At 39.0% G+C, this 21,817-nt stretch overlaps 1 pseudogene across 1 annotated transcript; it reads right to left on the reverse strand.

The window, feature by feature from the left end:
• Positions 1 to 3,993: 3,993 nt before the first annotated feature.
• Positions 3,994 to 19,849, reverse strand: LOC110068753 (uncharacterized; annotated as a pseudogene). The gene is made up of 7 exons (XR_016208075.1): positions 19,785 to 19,849; positions 19,404 to 19,456; positions 13,798 to 14,019; positions 12,454 to 12,579; positions 8,587 to 10,143; positions 5,030 to 5,401; positions 3,994 to 4,567 (listed from the first exon to the last, which is right to left on the reverse strand). The product of XR_016208075.1 is annotated as an uncharacterized LOC110068753 (transcript).
• Between the last annotated feature and the right edge of the window lie 1,968 nt (positions 19,850 to 21,817).

Below are 21,817 nucleotides of genomic sequence, written 5' to 3' on the forward strand. Positions count from 1 at the left end.
GTGCCGCTGGGACCCTGGAACCCTTAGCCTATACCAGAGCTAGTTCAGCTGAATTTTGCTACCTTATACTAGAGTAACCAGTATTAAAACCACCGATTTCCGTCTGAATTCCAATTTTTGACAGTTAGTAATATCCAGTACTGTTTTATGATAGTCATCTGTCGACGCTGTAGAGGTTGAGTTGCAAAAATTTAAACTTGCCGATTTCACTTTTTGATATTTTTGAGTGGCAATTTCTGGTTTTCTTAGTTTAGATAAAATCTTCAACCAACTGGTCAGTTTCGTGAAAAATGATAGCCTTCTAAACCCAAACGCCCTGATTTATATACCCTATGTTAGAGTAACCCCCCCCCCCCCAGGAGGTATTGTAGTCTTACGAGTAGGCAAGTACTAGAAAGATAAAAGTACAATAATAAATGAGGTTCGTGCCAGGAACGTACTTGAGCCTTCTGTTTTAAACTGCCCAGCGCTTCCGTACAAATCGATTTATTCAATATCTCTCCAGAAATAGTATACTTGTTAGTTTTACCCAGTGGAGAAGATATCTGCCTTGTGAGCGGGAGGCTACGAGTTCAACTCCTAGTGAAACCAGAACTTTTTATTTTCTTTTTTACTTATTTTTTTCTTTTTTTTTCTTTTACTTATTTGCCTTTCTTTACTGCGTTTGCCTTTCCAATGTGCTGTGATGACCTAATAGCTTTATTCCTTTACGCTCAATTCATTATTACACGGTGGCGCAGCGATAAGATTTGGAAGTCGGATGGAAGGGTCAGCGGTTCGAATCCTGGTATAGGCAGTTCTTTTTTTTTCTTATTCCTATTCTTTTTTTCCTCCTTGAGTTACCTGGGTTTCCACCAACCTGCTCACAAAGGGTCTTAATCCGCCGCTAAGAAGATTTTAACGCTGTAAAATCACAAGAAACGACGAGAAGACAACTTAGGTGAGTTTACAGGAAAATTTCATTGCCCATTTCGTACACTTTACAGCGACAGAAGTGTTTCTCACACACTCGGCCGTGTCTGATTATTAACTACGCTTGTCTCCTTCTTATAACGCGTAGTAACAGCCAACGCAAACCCACTAAATCGCTCAAATTCGCCATTTTGAGCCGCAGAAACGACAATACACAACAACTGAGGTAGGCTTACGTTTATTTTGAGCTTTAACATAGATATTACTCGATATCAGTTTACGATATTAAGACTCTTCGATGTTCCCGTACATTTCTTTATATTTCGAACATACAAACAGAACAGACACGCCGCTTGTATGGGCGCCCTGTGGTCGGAGGAGTCTTCATCATATTCAGAAAGCTGATCGCCTCCAGAATCCCTTGATGAAATCGCACCTTCTCTCCTTTACCTCTTGAAAAGTCATTTTGATCTTCATTTTCTGGTGCAAACTCTAGCCGTTCTCCCTGGTGGAGAGCAGTCTGATAAATGTTGAGAGGAAGAATTCCAGCCTTGCACTTATAAGTTGTTTCCTGTCGGACGGTGCGTTGCAATAAAGGACGCAAATGATGGGTCAAATAACAAATCCGAACAAAGGTCACCGAATACCAAGAACACAAAGGTCAAACAACAAAATGATGGTTGTCCTGTCACGGTCATGCAATATTGTTAATTACTGTCGAAAATAATAGAAGGCACAACAAAAATCACGGTTCACTATGAATTAGATACTTTCCAATTCGCCAAGAATTATTTTGGAAAATTACGGTTCACGGCTACTAAAGAAATCGCGATTCACGAGAAAAAAACAAGCCATTTCACATTTCACGAGAAAAAATTTAGGCCATTCACGAATCACGAAAATACCTTTTACCACCCTCTAAAAGCACGCGTTGCGAACGGTTGGAATCAAACCCCTTCAGAGGTTTTAGGGTAATTGAGGTTTTAAGTTAACTGAGGTTTTAAGTTAATTCATATCTCTTTTGTTGGAACCCTCAACGTAAAAGGAAATAGGGAAGACCAATACAATCGTGGAGACGAAAGGTGACAAAGGAGCAGGATAACAAAGGGAAGGCATGGAGTGAGGCCGAGAAGACCGCAAAGAACAGGGTCTGGTGGAGAGCTACGGTGGAAGCCCTATGTCTCATGAGGGGCAAAGAGGACTTTCAGTCAAGTAAGTCTGTAAGTTGTTGAGCACAATGTGTTTGGTTTTCAGCTTAAATCACACTAAGCGTCGCCATGTTTACTTTATGTTAAATTATGACGTCATCGTGCGGTCCGATATCTCAATCTCGAGCCTACAGAGGAAGATTTCTGAAAAAATTCATTCCGAATAAAAATTGTTAACAGTTAGAAACACTTTAATATCTTTAGACTCGCGCAATGCTGTATTTTAAAAACGTTCAACCGCACAATGACATCATAATTTCCCAACAAGCTTTCCTAAAATGAAACACGGCTGCGCGCGGGAACATTTGAAATCCGTAACTAGCGGAAATGAAACGCCCAGCGTGTAAAAAAGGCAAATGATAATCGACTTCAAATCGCTGTAACAGTTTAACGCCATGGCGGAGAAAATTACGAAAGCGCCACTCACAATGAAGTAGTTTTTTTTTTCAGTCATATAATAAAGAGTGCTATAGTTATCATACTTCCTTGAAGACGATCAAGGCCAAATACCTTCGCACTTATTATATTTTTTTGTGTGTGTGTTTAAGCTTTAGGTACAATCGGTAAATATGATGTATATCGATAAGTGCTAAATATCTTATTATAACATGGAGTTATTATAAACTGATCAATATTATAGAGCAGTTCTCCAATGAGTGTCGTAAAACCAAAAGCAACGTAATCACTCTGGCCAATCACAAATAATACAGACAATCCAATGGAGCAATCAAAACTCGAAGTAAATACATGTTGCTGACGTGAAGCACGGGAACACGCTTGCGAGAAAATCATGATTGGTGTTGGTCACGGTTTTATCAAATTCTGGTGGATGAAAAAGTGGAGCGAGTTTTGTAAGCCAATCGCTAGCATAGTAATGCAAAACAACTTACTTTTCGATATTCAAGCTAAAATCGCTCTATTCAGCTTAAAGTGATAGATAGGTTTATTTTTTCTTCCAAACCGAGCGGAAATTCCAACTCAGTGAGCCAATCAGAAGGCTATAGCAATTTGGTAATGGAATACAATACCAGTTATCTAAATGTAAGACAATAAATATCTCTATGATGCGACTGGAGCCGTTAACTGAAATTGTAGTCTTTCAAAGGTTGGCAATGAAGAGTTATTGTAAGGCACTAAATAGTAACCTAATTTTAGCTTGTAAAATGATGATATCTCCAAGATGCATGAATATATTACTTGTACCTTTATAACTTCAAGTTCTGCTTAAATCAAGTGATATAATAAGGAGGGGGGGGGGGGGGGGTGAATCTAACCATCCGTGTCATTTTTTATTACTTTTTTCACCAGATCCGTCGATCCGCCGATATTTTTGTTCAAATCCGGAACCGCATAGTTTGAAAAATTTCTGAGGCGTATTTTTACTGCAACAGAGTATGTAAGATGTAAGTTTTTAGCGTGGGTTCTAATGCCCTTCTTTTCCTGGGTGGGTACAACTTCAGATAAGCCTTACAAACGTGTGCAGCACCAAAGAGCATGGGTTTCGAGTCGTTTTTGTATGAAAGAGGTTATATGCATCTCGACCATTTTGGTCTGCAATAGGGTATAGTCTGTGAGCACTGGCTAGAATAAGGTATTTTATCATTGTTGTCATTCATCTTTTGAGAAGTGAGGTGTAATTAACATCGCGAATTCGCAGCCCCTGTCACAATGTTTACCTAAACAGACGCATTTTCTCGATTTATCAGGTCGAATTTAGTAAATATGTAAAATTTCATAAGAATTCGTTGCAAACACATGGAAACATGGGAGCCCAAACTTGTCATATTTTTAAAAGAAATGTATGCCAGGAGTCTAACGCTCGCCCCCTGCCATACGTTTCTTTGTAAAAATTGGCAGGTTTGGAGGCCCACATTTTCATGAGTTTACAATGGATTCTTATTAACTACATTTGTCATGATACATTGATATAATTATGGACATGGGCTTTTGTTTATATGAAAAACACAAAAAATTGTTGATAGTATGTGATATCAAGTCAAAAGATCCATTAATGAATGAATCTTGGCCTAAACATAAGTAACTCTGCCACCAAAACTGCTTCGGGATTATTTCAGAAGTTTTTGAGACACCTTTGAACAATCTAGGACACTAGTGGACAGGCACGAAGGCCCTCAGCGTATTTTAGAAATCGATCATTAACTCGTGTTCCTAATCTTAAGAAATGAATAATTTAACAGTTTTGCAACTAAGTTTTGTGTAAAAGTTTATCGGTAAACTGGTATATGTGGATAACATTGTCTGGCTATAGACTGTATCGCTGAGTTTTACTTAATTAAATACTAATCAAATAAATGGTAGTTATAATGCGGTTACATATTGTGAATATAGTCACGTCTGTATTGGCATTCGCAGTTCCTTAATTCTTCTTTGGTGATTCAGTAGTCTTGGTTTTAAGAGATTGCGTCTCACATGCTGAGTGCTGGGCTCTAAAAAGAAAATATCATGATATATTGTAAAAACAAGAAGTTGCACCACAAAAAAGACTTCAATCTTCCTACCCTGGTCACCATTTGATTTGGAAGCTTGTCCTTTTCAACATTCTCTTACTCAAACATAACTCGTAACTTTTACTCTCATCAATACACTTCATGTGTACTTCCGTCAGCCTTAACTACGTTCACTGAATCCAGTTTCATTGTTCTTTCGTTAAATACATCTACTTATTCGAACGATAAATAATTCAAGAAAGTAGTGGTAAAGTTACGGTCTTTATTCTGGTGAATTAGACTCATTTGTTGTGGATTGGATGGAAACTTTTAAATGCATATATTTGACCGTGAAAAGCCTGAGAACTGACAGAACGCCCTGTGCTGAGTCTGCTGATAACATGCCCATTGCACACGTTTCCACATTTGGTTTAGTTTCGTTCTCGTGATCTTTATACTTACAGGGAATTCTGTCGAGTGCCCCCCACTGCATGTCGTACCATGGTAACAGAGGTCATGGCCACAGAGACTGGAAGCGTAGATAGCTCTGTCTGTGTCCCTTGGTCACATTTTGTTTTGTTGGGCTTAGTGGCTTTACAGTTTCGTTTCTTTAACTCCGGCATTGTGTCACCATCACCGGTTTTACCCTCACCACTTTTAAGAGTAACTTTGATTGCTCCACTATCTTTCGCTGAAGACGCAATGGAGGGCGTCTCGATTTCACCTGTTTGCAGTTCGGTTTTCAGTATGTTTTTGCTAGCCATATCACGAATTTCCATTGCGGATTTTGGCGCCATTCCTTGATGTACTGATACAAGGACGCTAGGTATTGAACTAAAGGGAGAAAAACACCATAAAAATAATAAGTTTCTTTTTCCACACAATAAGGGGCAGGGATCATAGGGATTGAGAGATATAGCTTGTTTGACGTCGTACGCTTTAGTATCTCTAGATTGTTTATAACAGGTTATTTCTATATGAACGTATAAAACTTTTCTACAGTAGAGCCAATATCTTTTTCATGGCGGGATAGTAATATGCCGAGATTTATTTGGGTTTACTGACCGTGAGAACTAAAAAGTCGTCTTTGCTCCACTAGAAAAAACTTAACGCATCAACGGGAAGATCGAAGATATATAAATGATGATGAACCAGTGAAAACGATGGGAAGAGATAATTCTTTGAAGAACGAAATCTAGCCATAGCCATAACTTAATTAACTTTCGTGGAGTTTTCAGCCAAGGTCAACAAGGATGCCGAAACAAACCTACCGTAAGAATGTTTGTTAAGAGCTAAAGAAAAAAAACCCTTGACAAACGTTATTGTTTTGAGGTTAGCAAAATTAAAAACAATGAAATCTATAAAATGTCGAACAGAGTGTTTTAGAATACGAGAAGACTAGGAGATGTCATCGCAGCAAATAACAACAAACGCCTTCAAAATTTTTATCGGGAACTTTTACCACAAAAAGTTGTCCACAACAGTTCACAGTTCGTCTTAGAGTTTCACTAAACTTTGAGCTCTTTTGTTGATCACCAGATACATCACGCGGCTTTCTTGGGCTAATGCACATCCTACGCGCAAATTTACTTTTTTACAATAACTGTCTAATTTCTCGCGCGCTGATTGGCTCATTTTTATCATCAATAAGAATACAGACCGATAAAATTTTAATTTATGCAAGCTTTCGAGTTCAACTTTCAGCTGTCAAACTGTCAACTTTTTAACCAATGAGAATGGGGCTCGTGGTTCCACAGCCACTTTGACAATGTTATGACGCAATTTATCATCAATAAGAGGACAGACGCATAAAACACTGACGTCAATCTGTTAAGTCGAAGACTTTATGCAGACTTCAGAGTCAGAGAATTTTTGGGGAGATTTTATCCTACTGTCTAGGTATATACTATGGCCTTAAATATTGGTCCTGAGAGAAACCGTTAGGCCTTGGGCAGACGTCGAATCTTAGTCGAATTTAATTCCTCGAACATATTAATTTTGAAATACGCACATGAATGGTGCGACGTTTGCTGCAATTAAATTCGACTCAAATTAATTGGTTTAACTCTAGCATAGGTTCGACTTGCCAAGTCGGATAATGCAACAGTGGTTCGGCGTTTCAGCAAACGCCGCTCTAACCACGAGCTGAACTCAATTCATAAATCATGCAAATTACAAAATGATTGATTTAAATGTGATGGACTGGGCAAACGTCACAAAAATACATACTCCTCCATCTGCCAAACGCTATCTCCCACCCCCTCCCCCTGACGAGCATGCGCATGGTGCTGACCAAAACGAGCGCGGCCTCTGGGGACGAGAATGCCAGAAGAGAATGTCGAAAGTCATTGCTGACATCGCACAGCGTGATGGAAATGTGTTGCTCCTGTTTCATTAACACTAAATATAAATGCTTGAGATGCGAATTGCTTACATGCAATAAATGCTCAGTGTTCGAAGAAAACGAGAACGTTGAGGGATAGACAGCCACTAAAACGTTACTCTCACGAGAAGAAAAGGCCGCTCCCCCAACTGCAAGTCAATAAATGATAATACAAGTCTATATTCATAATGGAACTCGCAAAACTATTTTAGTATCGACATGGTTATTTGGCCTTAGAGTTACCGACACGATCGCCAAACAAAGGATTTCGTTGAGACCCATAAGATATTTAGTTCACTTACCATCGAACGGGTATTCATAGACAAATTCAGATATTCTTTCTGGGTTGCATCTAGTCAGCCAATAGGAATCCATCGAAGTAGTTTTACGAGGATGAGGATGTACGGACTAAGAGCTAGATGAAAACGGTCTTTGTTTCCGAAACCTTGACCTTTCTTCCAAATATGGTTATCAATATAATTCAATCTAATTATTGATGTTTTAAGGTACGATAGGTACAGTACAGAATTTACATTGGGGAAAGTTTTGAAAGGAACATCTGTCCAGATGTAGCACATAGACTAATTGATCGATCTAGTTAATCTGGATTTTTTTAATTATAACTTAAACCAATGAAGATAATAGATACATCAATCTTTCGCATGAAAAACTAATTTTGTCCTCATGCACAATACATATCTTTTGTAGTAGAAACCAATAGCGAAAGACAACTGTATTTACCTAAGTTAGTACATAAGTAACGCGAAAACTGTTGTAAATCGATTACCAAAATCAGCTTATACTATGAGGTAGTGTGAAGTACTGTCAAGAATAAAGATTTGTTGAGATCCAAAGAAGTTTCCTGGTTTTCTACTGTGTCGTCGCTGGAGTAGAGCATAGAAACAAGTTCCCTGTGCCTCTGGCATCACGTAACGAGTGCCGGCTGTCAAGCCAGTGGCTCAGCAGAGTTATTCCCCGCTCCGCAACGTTTCTCAGCGAAGATCACTATTTCCCAAACCATTTATCCGTTCACCCGTCAAGTGTTTTAGCTGTTAATCTAGATATTTGCCAAATTCCCAAGTGCAGGCCAATACACGACCAGCGAGCCGTAAGACTTATCGTTACATTGCATACTGCGAGGCTTGTGACAGGGACCTAAAGAGAGCAGTGCCGGGTCTACCGTTGTCTGAAGAGAAGAGTATCGGCATTTCGCTAGCAAGTCCTAGCAGTAACTAGTCGCGCATAGAGTGAATAGCACGGGGAGACGTGCTTATTCCCATGTTTTAATGAAGTGCAACTTGTGAAGTAGGATGACGCAGGTTCGACGTTTGCTACCACGCTGGAATTAAGTCGACTCTTTAGAATTAAGTCGACGTTTGCCCTAGGCCTTAGTTTTGTTTTTCCGAGATTTTAGAAAAAAAAACAATGATAAGAACGCATAAATAAGAACACCCATTAGATTCAATTAAACTCCAGCTATATAACGACCCCAACTAGCCACCTCTATTGCGGGAAACAATTGTTAACTAAACTTAACAAGTTGCAGTTCTCAACGAGGCTTCAAATAAACATGAAAATAAGAAATCATCGAGATAATATTTGGTAAACCAATTTATTCCTTAATGGTACATCTTACCAGCAAGCTGGCCAATCACTAACGTGTTTGCCCCAATTATCAATATCTTGAATGTCACTGCCTCTGTGTCACGGTCAATCAAGCCTGGTATATTCTCGGCTGGAATTCGACTTACGGCTCCAATACCCAAGTTGAAAACAGTGACGGCGAGAGATGTAGACATCAATCTGTTCTCGAACGCATCTTGGATGGGTTTGACCCAACAGAAAACAATTCCATACATTCCAGCGACGACCCATGCCAAACCAATGTAGGATCGGCTCTCTTGTCCCACGAGAAAGAGAACAGATGTCAGGATTACCTTACGAGACATTTCAACCAGTTCCCAATACCATGAACGAGGTTGGTAGTTTTCAAAGAGAAAACCCAATCCTGTGATCATTTCTGTGCTAGATCCTGTATCCCTGTTCGTTGAGGCTAATGCTAATCTGCGTTTTCTCCAGAGGGCGATGAATGAGGCCGCAGGTAAGGCAATGATATATGCGGTGGAAATGTATGTCACGATGAGCAAGTAGTTGTACTTTGCTACTTGGCACTGTACGCTGTAATCTGCTTTGAGGTACGCTTTGCATAGTTCTTCTTTTTCATCTCTGCAAAGCTCTCGGCAGGCAAACGGCAGGACACTGGCTGTCTTGGAACACGTGCTCAGATAAGTGACATACATGAAGAAAAACAAATTCTTGTACACAAACTCTTTTGTCTGTGAGATTCTGTTTGACTTTTCTTCGTCATCAAGGTTTTGATTTTTTAAGATGATTAACTTGTACATCCCGTAAACAACTCCAAAAGTGCCAATGACAGCGAAATTCAATGACATAATCAGGCATAAGTCTCCAAAGGCATCTAAGTGTAATCCCGGAGAGAGGCAGTTAACGGGTGTTATCTGAAATAAATTCATCTGGAGTATTCCTGAATACTTGGCGATAACTTCCAAAGATCCTGGCCATTTTATGTAAGAGAAAGCCTCCAGTAGGCCATTAGTAACCTGATAAAAGCCGATGACGATCTTAAGCTTGGAGAATAACATGTCTACTAGGAAGCGTCCGCGGTACTTATCAGTGTTTCTTTTGGTCTTCCACACCAAAAGTACAACGATGATCAACACAATAGTTACTATGATTAACAACTGTCCTGCAATCCACTTAAGCTTCTTTGATGGACATTGTATGCATACCTGCAGCTGCTTATAGTATCCTGTACTGCAAACTCCACAGAGTGGCCCTTCGTACCCATTCTCACACAGTGAATCCAAACCACCTTTACAAGATTCTTCTACTGGGCACTTGTAAGGCGTTGGAATCGGAAAAGGGAATTTTATGGAGGAATTATCCAATGCTGGTGAGGATGCCAAAAGATTTTCGATAAATTCTCTGTAGCGCTGTTTGTATGTCTCGTTACTCCATTGCCACCAGTGGCCTGTTTTCAAAGAAGCGTAGTCATCTTGGCATAACAGTCCACCTTGACCACATTTGTAGCATTCCTCAAATAGATGAGTTCGATAATAACCTTCCAGGCACACACAAGCACGATATCCAGCGAAAAAGTCAGTTTCTGTACCTGGTGAAGATTTAAGGTTGTGTCAGTCTTGTTCAAAATTTTCTCTCCAAACACTGATAATAGGTGCATAACATAGAAAAGTTGATAATCAGCCTCAGTAGTACGGCCCGATTTGCAAAAGACCTCAGTAGAGAAATGTGGTCACTGCGCATGTACCAGCTGTAAAAGTTTAAAAAAGTTTATTTTAATCCGTAAATGGGGTAATCTCGTGGATAATTGGTAAAAAAAAGAAATGACAAAAGTTTTTAATTCTAAATCCTGCGGAGATCAACAACAGTCGTGCACGGATACAATGTTTAAACATGGTTACAACGAGAAATTGAGAAATGTTTATCCTTTCAAACATGATATGGACTCTATGAAACCCTTTCGAATTGTCCTCTCGAGCAGTTTAAGGCCTGGGTCAGGAATGTAAAATAGAATTATGGTTGGGCAGCTATATCACTTGTTATATTTGTTTTACCAAGATGAACGTTTCCTTGATTATAAAACTGGGCGTCCTTCCTTGCCTTAACATATTATTTTGATCACGTGACGTGTCACCTGATCATTTTTTTTTTCAGTTTGGTAAATCGGCGAATTGGTGGCGAATTTTTATTCTGTTGATCAATAAATGAGCGTTTTCGATGCATATCTAAATTACCTTGCTACGTTTGGAATGATCTTCCTTGATTTCGTTTTTGAAGATATAAACGATCAAAAGTCGAATTTTGTTTAAAAAAAAACGACCTTTGACCCTATAAATTTTTTCTGCGAAAAGAGGGACGGTTATTCCAAACGTGAGAGGATGGAGAGCTGAACTGTAGCTTTCTAAATCCTGCATCGTCCCAAATGGACTGCACAAGAGTTTCCTTCATCGAGAATCGATTGAACTTCAAACAAACTAGGCCATAATTATGAGTTAGCGAACACTCAACATGTTGTCGTTACGTCAATTATCAACCGGAAGCCACGCAAATAAATTTCTTCCGCGCTGGCGAATCACATACAGTCCTGATATTTAGCTAGGCCGAGAACGCCTAAAATTGATAAAACAAGGAAATGCTACTGACGATCAGCGCTTGACCTCATGTTCTTCACTGCTCGTGGCCATGGTTTGCTCGCAAATAACAATGTCCCGGATGTACTTGAGTTTTATCGAGCGGGAAATGCCAAATCCAGACTTCAACAGATTTTTTTCTTTAGCCAAATCAAATTTCAGACCAAATAACGCCAACAACAGCTAGAAATGTCTAGTCCATTGCAAGTCTAAGCCCTAAACTGATGTGGCTAAAGCTCTTTGCTGTCTAAAACAAGCACAACATTATCGCCACAATGCAAACGGCCTAATATTACGGGGCTAAATGACGTCCCGTTTCAGTCCCGTTTCATGTACGATAATGGACGACGCTTGCTAGCAAATCGTTAGACTTGCACCTTCATTGGACTTTATGATGTCCTCTGGCCAGACTTCCTTTAGACAGCAGTTATAGAACGCTAATCGGTCGACTTCTTCTCAGAGTCATCGCGCAAACTGAAATTCAGACGAGCGTAGCCTGGGCTCACCAATTTAAAAAAGTAAGGGAATGGGGGGGGGGGGCGGGTAGGGCTAAATAATAATAATAAATAGATAACAGCAAGAAGTTCTCTACATTTCATGCTAGGTAAGCTCTACAAGCTGCTGCCATTAGGAAAGCATCCCCCCCCCCCCCCCCCCCCCATCAAAAAAAAAAAGAATTCACAAGCTAACGGAATGGAGGGGTTCAAATCTGCCGGCATGTTTTTGGAAAATCAGACAGATATGTATTCTACTTTTTTCTGAAACCTCTGTAAAATTAATGTTTGTGAGAGTTTAAATTAAAATTGAATTGAATTAGAGATGTTGTTCAATCCGAACGCAGTTAAGTTAGTCATGTTAAAAACAATTCGCGGCAATTACTTAATGGCTTCAAATCCCCAAATCTTTAATATGATTGGCTTATTACTTGGCTAACCTCTTGATACTTTTTTTAGCGGACGTACAGCTACTTTATTTATTAATTTAAGTAAGAGATTACTTTGCTGTATGAAAAAAGTTAAGCAACTCAAACCTGAACGGTGTGCGTATTCAAACAAAAAGTTCGCGACACTTTCATTTAAGGTTTCTTTATCAAAACAAATAAAACTTATAAAACTTGTAAAATAAAAACAGGTGTCATTTGATGGTCATGGCCGGTCTTTCTAAAGAAAAAGAGAAAAAAAAATTTTCCTTTGGTTTTGAAATGTCCTTAACTCGAGCATACAAAGCTTTTACCGCCGGCAAATCGCATTTATGTACCAAAACATGTTTACCTTGGGGACATGTCTTGCAATCAAGGACTGATTTTCCTGGAGTTTGGTCATATGGAACATAAGAGCCATTTGGACATTTCTTGCAGTCTTGGGCCACATAACCAAAATCGTCAGAATAAAAACCACCTGAAAACATCACAATATCATTATATGAATTTTTGCAGAGCTATTATTGGAAGAGGGAAGAAAACAACCTCAGAAAAAGCAGAGGCGTTAAAGACTTCATAAAATATCTAGTAGGAGAACGAACAAAAAAAGCCAGCGAAGTCTCAAGCATTACAACTTTTTTTATAGACTCCTCGTCGCGCTTTTGATTTTAAAGATTGTTGCTGAAAAAATGTAACTAGTTCATATTAATTTTTATGTAAAGTGATGGAAGCAATAAAATTCAGTTCAGTTCAGCTCAGCGGATATTGCATGCCCGCCACAGGTTTCGCCTTTGGCTGTCAATAGTATAGTTGTGACTGACTCTTTTCTGAATATCATAAAAACCAACTGAATCGTTACTGAATCACATTTATAGAGATTCTGTGATCGGAGATACGTGACTCGACATGATAACCCTTGGCCACATGACCATGCTCTTCTTATGACATGACCATGTGGGTATCCGAACACTTTCCACGGATGAATTATAAGCTATAAAAATTTAAGCGTGTAAAATGTGCTTGTAGCCGATATAACGCGCGCTGTGATTGGCGAATTCTGGGGCATTATTCTCCCGTAATGCCCACAGGCCGATTATGGGTCTGGAAAAGCAAAGCAAAAAGCCATATAATAAACAACTTATTAATCTCGAACGTTCGATTTTTTACGGGAAAATCTCAAACCTCGGCCTTGCTGTATTGACCTCGCGATCGCTCGGTCAATACGGGAAGGTCTCGGACAGACAGACACATACATAGTACATTCTTTAACAACCTGAAATAAGTGTCTAATGGACAAACCTAATGCACGTCAAGCAAACAAATATTGTTTTCACTTCCAAGTGCGGCTGTCCCTGTTTATAGGCTTAGGGTTATGTGTGTTGCAAACCAATGAACTGGAGACAATGAAGAGGACAAGACCTTTGCAGAAGAAATCCCTACATTTGCCTTTGTAAAAGAATTGCTCTAAGAACGTCACTAAAGCTGTCAAAAGGGCTAGAAATAAAATGAAGCACAACTTTGGCAATGTTCTTTTTTTTATTTTCTCAAAGACATGCAAAAAAATTACCCTTGTCAAAATAAAAAAAACTACCAAGAGGAAAATATATAAGCACCTTAGCGGCCATTTCTTTAGGTCGTTTAACGCTTCTTAATTACCTTTTACTGGCCACAAATCTAGAAAGCCGAGGTTAGATACCTGGAGAGCATTCCGTGCATCCTTGAATTCTTTCTGAGGAAGAGTTAGAAAATGTTCCCAGTGGACATGGTAGAAGTGTGACATAATCCCAGCTATTGTCAGGTACTTCTCTGAATCCTGTGGTCAACAGAACTCCAATAAGATCATAATGTATCCATATGTTGAGTTCGATAGCCTCTGTGTATGAATTATCAGGATTCCTGGGAAGTAAACGTTTGTTTTCTTATGAGAAGCAACAACGAATTCTTAACACGGTATGAGAGCTCGGTTGTCGGGAACATAACTGAAACGCCTGACAGATTATAAAGAATGCGGGAGGGGGGTGTGGAAATGTCGTCGAGTCGTCACGACTCGAGACGAGCCGATACGACTCGTTGCTTCAAAAAGTCGACTCGACTTACCCAAAGTGAGTCGGGTCGTCTAACTTTGGGGTCGACTCGACTCACCGGAAGTTATGTCGCGAAGTACAAAACGTAGTCGTCTCACGTTATAACGTACTCTACTTACCGGAAGTTTAAGGAGTAATTGGTGTTATAAAGAGGATCAGGCAGGCCAGGAAGTAAAGGTAGAAAGTAACGAGTATGCACGACTCGACACGATTCTTGTTATTATTTATATACTGCTTCAAGAAAAGAAGAAGAGTTTTATTTGGATGCCTTCTTAGTGATTCTGACAAATAGAATTAAAATTGAGAAACATAAATCTAAGTCACGAATTAATATGTAAGAAAGCCACCTATTGTAGCTAATGTCCTACATGAAAGTAATGTAAGATATTAATAAATTGTAAATAATGTTAGTATATTGTAAGTTTTGTTAGTATTGTTAAATCATAAGTTATGTTAGCACTGTAAGTAGAGTAGGTACTTTTTGTATGTAATGTAATGTTATTGTTGCAATAAAAAATCGTGTTATTGAATAGTAGAGTAGACAGGGCAAGACGGCGATGTGGAGGGGGTAGTAAAATGTCGTCAAGTCGCGACAGCCTAACCCTCAATACGATACAATACAATGCAATACAATACTGTATTGTATTGTATTGAATTGTATTGTATTGTATTGTATGGCTCTGTCTCACAAAGACTGGGAACTAACAAATTTACGAATTTGATTGGCTGGAATCGATATTGAAAGCGGTCTAGATTTTCCTATCTAGACCGGCATCTAGACCGGTAATGTTTTGCAGCGAAGAAGTTGCTGCTTTGGTGGAGGTACAGTTTGTTTTTGGAAAAACAAAACTCGTTGGCCTTCAATTCATCAGTATAGTGATCTAAAAGTCCATCAGTAAATTCCTTAAAATACCCTCGCATCTGCCATTTTTAACCCATAGTACTTTAATAGTTGCCAATCCCCTTTCCAATAAATAAAATCCCCAGACACAAAACCGCGATCCGGTCCGCGATCCGCTTCCGTCGGTCTAATATCCTACTCTGCTGGCCCACAATTGAAACCAATTTGTGTGATGTTCCTGCGATGCATTCCTTTGAAAATGAAATACTACATCGACACGATCAGAGAAAAACTTCGGCTAAAAATACGTAAGTTCGATTGAAAGTTATCAGACTTGATGGAAATGAACGGTTGCTTTCGCCTTCATCAGTTCTAAGAGCTTAATCGTCTTCTATTAAATTCGCCGATAGATGGCAGCAATTAACACAACTTTCTTCAAATAAAGCTAAATCAAAACATGTCGAGCACACCTTTTCACCCAACGAGTTTTGTCCCGTGTAGACTCTAAATCGGAATGGCACGACACCACTCCAAGTTCATCTCCTACTGGAGGAGAATTTGAACTAACTTACACTCCATGGTTCCTTACTCGATGCTGTCAACCTGTTTTGACTTGTAACCACTTGATGGAATTTTCTATCTACCCTTCACATCGCCTTCAATGAACTTTTATGTTAAGAATCACTCCGTCGACTCGTCACGACTTGACGACGTTTTTGTACCCCCCTACACATCGCCTTCGAGACGCTTTTATACAAGTCTCACTCTGTCCACTCGACTATTCCATAAACACGAGTAGTGTCGACTCGAGACGACTTGACGACATTTTACTACCCCCTACACACCGCATTCAAAGCGCTATTAATTTCAGCGAGTGAAGAACGCAATTTGAGTTCGTTTTCGGTGCGTTTTCAATGTTTGTCGCTGAAATTTGGCGGGAATGTTGCCCGATAATCAGGCAAAAAAACCCCGTCGACGGATGTTTGTTTTTTCTTCTTTCCATGATAGTTATGACAAATAATAGACAAGTAATCAAAATTTTCCGACTTGGATTTTTAGAAAAAAAGAAGAAGACAAAGCAATATTGTTCGCTTCCTTCTACTCAAGTCCGACCAAAAGCGAGCTTAATTAGTGAACCTGTTACCTCTGTACTTTGGGAAATCGGGCGCTATATTCAGAAAACACCTTTTTTTGTTTTAACGAATAATTATACCTTCAGTTCGTAATTTACAATTCCTAAGCTTTCAGAAAACTTATACTTTGCCTAGAATGTTCGACCGTAAAACGTCATTTGGGGTATGCCGATACCTTAAAGAGTTCGAAATGGTAAGTAATAAGCATCAAGAAGATTTGAACGATGGTAAAGAGGTTAATAATCGCTTAGAAGCATCGACATCGTCCTTCGGGTTGCAAGTAGGTCGGAATCAAAGGTCTTCCTGAATACACACGAAAAAAAAACCGCACTACAAAACCCTACGGAAAAGTTTAAAATGGACTTTCTTGTCTACGGTATGGAAATATTGCTATTGTAGTTCAACCGTATGTATCGCTTATTAAATTAACATTCTCTTCTAGAGGAATTGTTTTGGTGTTATAAACTTTTGCGTTATGTTCTCAGCAGATGGGTAACAACACGCATTCGGATAGCAATATAAGCTTACTTTTGGAGAACACTTATTAATATATCCAAGTCACTATTTTTCATGAACACAATCTTTATGGCGTTCACCAATTTATTATTACGCAGCATTATAGATGTTAGCCTTATTGCTTCCGTTAAGTGAAGCTTGACAACTTCGCACTTTCCGATCGGAACCAGTCGTTTTATTTGTTCAGGTCATTAGGTTTGGAGAAATGGTGAATTGGTTGGTGAATTTCAGAAAGGTTTCTGTTTCGAGCCACTTTTATTGAAATTTTTTTTTCTACGCGTAGCATTTAGAGCAATTTTTGAAGCCTTCTCTTACATTGCCTTATAAACTGCTAAGATCGTAACGCAATCGCAAACAGCATAATGTCACGTTCTTGATCCATATGTGATCAACAGGAGATGAGTAAATAACAGAACACAAGTGAGGATGATCATACTCTCTTAGAGTATATCATGTATATGCGAGACCAAATCCACAATGGTGCCAAATTTTCTGGGCTTGTCCCAAGGGTTGGCAAACTCCCGCTCCTTGATAATAAAATTTCAAATGGCCCACCTCCAGAATGAAGACGTAAACAAACGCCCAGCTATTGCTTGGAAGTGCTAGGATGGACACTTCTGGAATAAACTGATACATTATGTCCCCTTGAGGAAGCTCACTCCACGTGGTGGAGCTGGTAAAATTGCATGTAAACAAAGTCTAGTTTTTTATCACGGCTAGGTGGAATCAAGTTCCATGGCCTTATGTCCATGCAATGCCGTGTTCTTTTCAATGGTCACGCATTCTCATCCAAATGTCTCTTTAGCAATTTGGCAAACAACTGCTACATAACTAATATTCAAAGCATACAACTCCAAGAAAAAATTATACACATAATCACGAACCGATAGTCAAGAGCTCCTGACCTAATTTCATTCACCTATTGTATTCTCGAGTTTGCTCGTAGAGCACTTTGATTAGACTAAAAATATATAACTTTGTAGGTTTTGGACTCAGCCCCAATCTTTTAGTGTGTCTACTGAAACAATTGGACTATTTGTACCCTCGTTTTTGCTGACCACTAGCTACTCAACTCGCTCGCGCCTTGTTGACTATTGGTTTCATAGAAAACGAGGATGAATATAGAAACACGTGTCGAAGTTTGGGAGAACGAGAAATGTTCGCGTTCGAGTTCCTCCAAGTGTTGACGATTGTTTCTGTGACCAGAAGAAAATACGGTGAAAGCATTCGCTAAGAATGTAATCTGCTGATGCAGGCTCAATGGGTGGACATCAGGGTCATTTCTGGGCCATTTGTGCATTTTTGATATACTGACAGATATATTTTGTGCTGGTCAATGGAATAATATGCTAGTGTTGTCGGTGCCCTTTCCTTTATAACCCTGAAACAAAGGAATAGAAAACAGACTTAACGTGTATTTAGACCGCATCCATGTTTGATTAGCAGGTCGTAAACAGCTGAAACACCCATAATGTTTAACTTATATTTTGTTTGCTCGAGACACAATTCGACGGCATTCTCGCAACTTATTATTTACTTACACTTGAATGGTTTCCCGTTACAAAAGCTTTCAATAGAGATAGTGAGACATGTCGGCAAGAAAGGCGGGTTCCAAATAACATGTAATTTTACAATGAAAGAAAATAAAGATTATTGTTGTTGTTTTTGTTGTTGATCAAATTTTACTGTTCTTATAAGCCCCATGGGAATTAGTAAGCGTAAAAATGGATACGTCACATCTTGAAATCTCGAACATAGGGGTCGACGAAGGAGTCAGAACTCAATGCCTTCAGCTTCGTTCGAAGCAAATATCTAAAAGAAGACAAAATGAAATTAGAAAACATCCTGTTAGAAAGCGAGCACTAAAAGCCGATTAACAATTAGATAATAACCCCGAGATCAGACAAAAGGCCGAATCAACTATCACGTAGTAGACATACAGCGATAGCCGAGTGTGTCACTGATACTCTTAGCACTTTTGGACGTCATCTGTGATCTGTTACTCAACAGACGCACGGCAACATGGAATCTATTTGTGTCATGTGATAAAGAACAAACTACTACAGATAAAGCTTGTTTCTTTCAAAATCCTTCAGCATAACTCAAAGGCCGGCCTTTGCCCACTTTGGCAAACACGAAAAAAAAAGCCATTTGACGTAATCTATTGTCTCTTCAAACTGAAGCAAACTCATTGGTTGCTATGCGTAGCAAAGAATTGTGATTGGTTCAGTCTACATCTTGTCCTCGATCTTGGGAAGAGATTGCGCTTTTTTGGCGCTTTATGAAATTCTCTTCTGTAAATAGCCTGCGGGATTTCCGTTTGCTAATTGCAACTTAACTTGGCTCTATTTGTAAAATCAGCCCCCTTCCCCCCTCCCCCCTCCCCTTTCCCCCCCAAAAAACTTCTGGGGTGATTTATCTTAAAATGTTATTACCTTACAATCATAGCTGTACGGACATAAGTGTAAAGGAAAATATTTACTTCCTCAACAGTAAAAGTTTTCTTGTTTAGCCAAGCGCAACAAGGAGTTGATGACATAAGTTAAATGGAGCCTCATAAAATTAAAATGAGACAAGGAGAAGTGAACATGTTGCTATTCTTATAAATATACATTTTTATTCTGTTCCTTTTTAATACTCATATGCGTTTTTTTAATGCCCAATACGTAAACAGTCCATCAGAAAAACTACTATACTGGGATAACTTACATTTGCAGAGGATAATCACCAAATTTAAATGCCTCTGGTCCTATCGTCTTTATAGGATTGCCCGAAAGCATTCTAGAAAGACAGAGACAAAAAGAAAACTTAAAGCATTTGGGATGGCTAAGTTTAAGTTTTATTTGCTAGATGGAATCCTCATGGGATCTTGATCTGAAAATCGAAAAGAGAAATTGGACGTAATTTTTTTTTCACTGCGTTTTAGCCCTCCAAAAACGTAAAATTTCACTTCCGATTGGGTCAAAAACCGTGACAGGTGGTAGTCACCGAGTGTTTCTTCGACTGACCACGTTGAAATGCAGTGTAATGGAATGCAATGAAGTTTGTATTGGTGAAATACAAAACAACTCAAACCAGAACTTCCTTAATACATGGACAAACTACTTACAGACGACTGGATTCCGAGTCTGAGTGCTCGAAATCGCTCTCTACATAAAACTTATTGGTTGACATCTCTTTGCGTGAATTTGGACAGTTCTGAACTAAAATTGGAGCCACGCGACAGTGTCTCAATCCCGAAATATTTACCTACGCTCGTCTTTAATTTCTGTTTGCGTTTTTGGTTCCGATAGCAAATCCTGGCCGATTTAGGTAAAGGTTTTTGGACTAAGCATCTTGCAAAAGTGTTACAATGGGGTTACCCTGTTACAAAAACGAAAACATGAGCGAAATTCACAAATACTTAAAATGTGTTTATTTCAGCCGCATATAAACAAAGATTGAAGTGTCATTGTTAGAGAAAACCGGGCAGAACCAAAAGATCGATGTCGGCTGTTTACCTTTTATTGCCCGTTTATCTTTTGACAGTGTTAAAGATATCCGAAAAGATTAACAACTATGACATTTGCCGAGGTAGGCCTTCGTTTTTCTTCGAGATATCACCAAATCATGATTTTGGCAGTCTAAAATGGCCGAAATTTCAGGCAATTTTGAGTGAGCCTAAAAGATACTTCGTATGACCTCCAGAAACTGTTACATTTTGTCTATAACGATTGTCCCCTTAATAGTTGACTGAGACATATAAGACATCCTTAGCTTTACTATTGTTATATTACGGTTTTACGAGGGGCCAAATATCGCCGCCGAATCGTTAGTGAGAGTGATCCGAATTTTTGCCTGATTTTCAGCGGGTTGTCTGGCAAATGTGCGGCAGTTTATTTCTTTTCCATCATTTAATGAAATCGATGGTATCGCAGCTCAGAAATGATTTTTAAACGATGCACATGTGACGGAGGTTGAGCGATATTTTCAAATATCGCTGTAGATTTCCTTGACACCTCTGTAAAATTAATGTTTGTGAGAGTTTAAATTAAAATTGAATTGAATTGATGTGGATATTATACGATTGTTTAGCAAGTTTGCTATGTAGCTCTTCCTCCATGCGATATGGACTATTTTCGTTACACTAACCGACATCTACACCAAAGTGTTGCAGAGCATAACTCTTTAAATTCCTCAGTTGGGAAACACATGCTCGAGAAGCACGGAATGTAAAAACCGAATTCAATTAACAATTTTTCGGTACTCAAAAAGTGCCGAAACGAACTCGATTGTCGCATTTCCTAAATGCTGAAAATCAAAGAACGCTAACCAGCCGAATGGCACAAATAATGTTATTTATATTTTTCACTTATTTAAGTCCTTGTGTCACCTCCATATTTTTACTTCTGCCTTGAAAATGATGTTCGAGACATCGAAACGTGAAATGCCTGTGTTATTTTTCGTGAATTGTGGAAAGACCGTTTTATTTTGCATGAAATGTGATGTAGATCCGCTTTTTCTACCCTCTTTGCAGACGATTGTGTTATTTACTTAGGAATCAACGATACACATGACCACCAGTTGCTACAATCAGATCCAGACAGCTTGTCTTCCTGGGCTAACCGTTGGTAGTTAAATTTTAATGTTTCCAAATGTTCTTACCTTGGAATCACACAACCTCGATCCCAGGGTCTCTCATCTTCCCGCCCTGGGAACGAGGTTGGGAATCACAAACAAGAATCTCCCTAGTCAATTCAATTATGCCTTAAATGGTGAAGTTATTTCACATGTTAAATCTACCAAATACTTAGATGTAACCATCACAGATATTCTATCTTGGAATGAACATAGTAAAATGATATGTAACAAAGCAAACAGTACACTTGGTTGCTAAGGAGAATCCTTAGTGCATGTTCCCCATAGGTAAAATCTAGAGCTTAAATATCTCTTGTTCTCCTAAAATTAGAGTATGCCTCTTTGGCATGGAATCACATACTGACTAGATTGAGATGGTTCAGCGCCGTGCAGCAAGATTTGTATTTAATGATTACTCAAGATACAGAAGTGTCAGCTCTATGATAGACAACTTGGGGTGGGACACGCTAGAGCAGTGTAGGCACGTTCATCAATTGCAGATGTTCCATAAGATCAAGTACGGCA

The sequence above is a fragment of the Orbicella faveolata genome, unplaced genomic scaffold, assembly GCF_042242905.1.
Source record: "Orbicella faveolata isolate gen_17 unplaced genomic scaffold, um_ofav_v1 contig_24, whole genome shotgun sequence".
In the NCBI taxonomy this organism is placed as follows: Eukaryota; Metazoa; Cnidaria; class Anthozoa; order Scleractinia; family Merulinidae; genus Orbicella; species Orbicella faveolata.